The sequence below is a fragment of the Lygodium microphyllum genome, chromosome 24 (genome assembly GCF_053477565.2).
Source record: "Lygodium microphyllum isolate KBCC chromosome 24, Lygodium_microphyllum_v1.1.10, whole genome shotgun sequence".
Taxonomy (NCBI): Eukaryota; Viridiplantae; Streptophyta; class Polypodiopsida; order Schizaeales; family Lygodiaceae; genus Lygodium; species Lygodium microphyllum.
In genome coordinates this window covers 2130098-2135083 of record NC_141158.1, presented here as the reverse complement: position 1 = coordinate 2135083, position 4986 = coordinate 2130098, and positions in this window count along the sequence as shown.

Below are 4986 nucleotides of genomic sequence, written 5' to 3'. Positions count from 1 at the left end.
CATTCAGCAACTTCTGTAACCACTTAGCTTCACAGGCTGCTAAGGCTGCACCACGATACTCTGCTTCCATACTAGACAGTGCAACTGTAGGCTGTTTCTTACTCTGCCAACTGATCATGCTACTTCCCAATCCAAATGCATAGCCGCTGGTTAACCTCCTGTCATACGTGCAACCAGCCGAGTCAGCATCAGTGTACCCCATCAAGTCAAGGGGTTTCCTATATGCATAAAACAGCCCATGATCTGTGGTACTCTTTACATATCTCAAAATTCTTCTGACTACATCCAAGTGTGGTTTGCGAGGCTTTTGCATGAACTGACTAGTCAGCCCCACAACATAACTCAAGTCAGGTCTGGTGATCGTGAGATAGATCAAGCTACCTACCATCTGTCTGTACATAGTAACATTCTCAATGTCTGTCCCAACATCAATCTGCAACTTGACATTATGCTCCAAAGGCGTATCCATAGGCTTGCAATCAGCCATACCATATTTCTGTAACATGTCATGAGCATACTGCTTCTGTAGCACCCATATGCCTTGAGGCGTAGAGACAACCTCAATCCCCAAAAAGTATTTCAGCTCTCCAAGGTCCTTGACCTTAAATTCAGCCTGTAAACACGTCTTTATTTCAGCAATCCCATTTTCATCATCTCCTGTAATGATTAAGTCATGATCAATTCTGTGACAAGTACAGAAGAAAGCAACAATGTGTGGTATGTTGACTCAGGTGCATCAAACCATATGACAGGTCATGCAGAATGGATGCAGGATGCAAGGAAAATGGAAAAACAGGATTTGTGGAGACTGGTGATAATACTGCACATCCTATTGTACAGATTGAAAAATTTCCTTTATCTATGCACGATGGGAAAAAGAAATACCTGTCAGATGTATTTCATGTCTCGAATATCACCAATAATCTGGTTTCTGTCGGTCAAATGGTTGAACAGGGCTTGCATGTCAGATTTAATTCTCATGGATGCTTTGTTGAGGATATGAAAAATAAAGGTCGCTTGATAGCAAAAGGAAAGAAGAAAGGGCAGAATGTTTACGTTGGATGCAGACATTCTTGAATTGAGTGCATCAATGTTTGCACATGGGACCGGTGTAGTTGCAGATATTGATATCTGGCATAAACGTATTAGTCATGTTAATGTACATCGACTTAAATTAATGCAAGCCCGAAATATTGTTCTAGGATTGCTTAAATTCAAGGTTGCAGAAATGCATAAGGTATGTGAAGCCTGTCAGTTTGGAAAACAGGCAAGGAAACCATTTCCTAGACATATTCAAGAGAGTAAGAAGCCATTGGAACTAATCCACTCTGATGCGTGGAATACTAACGCTGCATCTCTTGGAGGCTATCATTATTTTGTCACTTTTATTGATGACTATAGCAAAAAAGTTTGGGTGTATTTTATGAAAAAGAAAAGTGAAGTTTTTGGGTATTTCAAAACTCTTAAAGCTATGGTTGAAAAAGAAACATGCCTGCAAATAAAATGCCTAAGGTCAGATGGAGGGGGAGAGTACCTCTCAAATGAGTTTGCAAGGTTCCTGCAAGAGCATGGCATAAAGCAGCAATATTCATGCAGTCATACCCCACAACAAAATGGAATTGCAGAAAGGAAAAACAGGCATATTGGAGAGGTATCTCGTGTCATGCTCAACGAAAAAGACTTGTCAGATTTTTACTAGGCTGAAGCAGTTGCTACAGCAGTTTACATAATGAATAGGACTCCCACTGCAGCAATACATGGGATGACTCCAGAGGAGAGGTATACTCGTAGGAAACCACATATTTCTCATTTGAAGATTTTTGGATACATTGCCTATGTTCAAGTGCAAGATGAGTTGAGATCCAAGTTGGATCCAAAAGCTGAGAAGTGCATCTTTATTGGTTATTCTCTACAGCAAAAGGGTATAGATGCTATAACCCTTCTAGTCGTAAGTTTACAGTGAGCAGAGATGTTTTTGATGAGATGAGTAGCTGGTATAAACCAGTAAATATGATTGATAATGTAGATGCACAAAATGGTAATGCTGCACAGAATTCACAGTAGTAGTCACAAGATATTAGTGGACTTGGAGCGTCATCTAGGAGTGGTTCACATTCTTCGTCATGGACAGACAGATTGAGATCAGGAGCATTTCTTCTCAAAGCAATGCAGATAGTGGTATGCAGGTATCACGAAAAGGAAAAGAGAAGGTAGATCAGCCCATGCTTGATGTGAATGCAGGTCACTCTTATGTGGATAGTGAATCCAGTGGCTCAGAACAGAGCATTGATGATGAGTTGGGTATTCCTTCTATTGTTGCACTTGGAGTAAGGAAGACCATGGATGTTTTGAGAGCACCTGGAAGTGAACATACTTTGCGCAGGTCTACTAGAGCTAGGTATCCTGTGGATAGGCTGAAATATGATGGATTTACAACCATTCACTATGCATATATGGTCAAAGTGATACAGGAACCAGAACCGACTTCTTTTGAGCAAGCCATGGAAAAAGAAAAATGGATGTTTTGAGAGCACCTGGGAGTGAACATACTTTGCGCAAGTCTACTAGAGCTAGGTATCCTGTGGATAGGCTGAAATATGATGGATTTACAGCCATTCACTATGCATATATGGTCAAAGTGATACAAGAAGACCATGGATGTTTTGAGAGCACCTGGGAGTGAACATACTTTGCGCAGGTCTACTAGAGCTAGGTATCCTATGGATAGGCTGAAATATGATGGATTTACAGCCATTCACTATGCATATATGGTCAAAGTGATACAGGAACCAAAACCGACTTCTTTTGAGCAAGCCATGGAAAAAGAAAAATGGGAGAAAGTCATGGATGAAGAAATGGATGCTTTGGAAGCAAATGCTACATGGAAATTGGTACATTTGCCTAAAGATAAGAATGCACTTGGTTGTAAGTGGGTTTATAAGGTGAAGCACAATGCAGATGGTTCTGTGAATAGATACAAGGCAAGATTAGTAGTCAAGGGGTATGCACAAACATATGGCATTGATTATGAAGAAACATGCAGTCCAGTTGCAAGGATGGCAACCGTAAGGGTAGTCATTGCTATGGCTGCATCAAAGGAATGGTCTTTACATCAGATGGATGTAAAGAATGCATTCTTGCATGGTGATTTGCAAGAAGAGGTCTATATGGAGCAGCCACCAGGTTATGTGCATGCTGTTCATCCTGAGTTTGTTTGCAAGTTGAAGAAAGCCTTGTATGGCTTGAAGCAAGCACCTAGAGCATGGTCTGACAAGATAGGACAGTATCTTGTCACTATTGACTTTCAGATTTTCAAGGCAAATTTCTCACTTTATGTGAGAAAAACAGAGAAATGTATTATGCTACTTGTCATTTATGTTGATGATTTGATTATCACAAGTGATAGTGATGAAGATATCCTTCATGTAAAAATGCTATTGAAGCAGAAGTTTGAGATGAAGGATTTGGGAGAGCTGCGTTATTTCTTGGGCATTGAAGTGATTAGATCACCAAGTGGGATATGGCTCTTGCAGAGGCAGTATGGATTGCACATGCTGTCCAAATATGGAATGACAGGCTGCAAGCCTATTTCAGCTCCTTTCGAGCAGAATGTGAAGTTGAGCACAGATGCAGGTGAGCTTCTCGAAGACCCTACTATGTACAAACGCATAGTAGGAAGTTTGATTTATATGACTATTACCAGGCCAGAATTGAGCTATGTTGTTGGATTGGTAAGTCAGTTTATGCAGGCTCCAAGGAAATCACATTTGGATGCGGCTAGACGCATACTCATGTATGTGAAGTCCACATTGCAGTATGGACTATTTTATGAGACTGGGGTTCAGATACAGTTGCATGAATACACTGATGCTGATTGGGCTGGTAATATTTCTGATAGACGATCTACCAGTGGATATGTGTTCTCTTTTGGGAGTGCAGCAGTCACTTGGAGCAGCAAGAAACAGCCTACAGTTGCCTTGTCAAGCTCATAGGCTGAGTACAGGGGTGCAGCAATGGCTGCATGTGAGATAGCTTGATTGCATAAGCTACTTTATGATATGCATCAGTCTACAGATGGGCCAGTTGTCATTTATTGTGACAACATGAGTAGTATACACTTGGCAAATAACCCAGTATATCATGCTAGAACAAAGCACATTGGGGTGCATTATCACTATGTGCGGGAGAGGGTTTTACTAGGTCTTATTGATCTAGTTTATGTCAGCACAGAGGATCAGGTAGCTGACATATTCACGAAGGCATTGGGCGCAGAGAAGCTGCGCAAGTTCAGAGACCTTGGTGGTATACAGGAATTGGGATTGAGCTCGAGGGGAAGTGTTGAGATATCGAGCTCCACTTGTGATATACCAAGGTGACCGTTGTGCATTTATGTCACCGACTTGTCAGTTCAGATGCGGTTGGTACACCGCCCATGAATAATAGCTAGATGACAACTATCCTTATCTACTCTAGTTCGTGGCTCAGTTAGTATGCTACCTTAGTTAGTTGAGTTTGATTTGAGACCCATATATAGGGTTCTTTTATTTCTATGCACTAGAGTTCTTTTGGCTTACACAACTAAGACGAGGAAAATTGTTTTCAGCCTCCACCTGTATGTGTATTCTCCCATTGTGCAAGCAAGAAAGCTACAAGTGAGACTCCTTCCTTCTCTCTGGCAATCTTGACATTGTGCATATTCAAGATGCAAGTACGCCAAATGAGGTATGGGATACTTTGTCAAAAATGTATAGCACAAATACGCAAGCCATGAAAATGTAGCTCAAGCAAGAGTTGCACAATGTGCAAAGAGAAAGTATGAGCATCAATGACTACCACATGAAGGTAAAGAAGATTGTAGATGCACTTGCTTCCATTGGGTCACCATTGGAAGATGATGTTTTAGTTTCTGTGACCTTGAATGGTCTAGGAAATGATTATGCACAGTTCTGAACATCCATTTTTGATCGTGAGAGATTTCCTGATTTT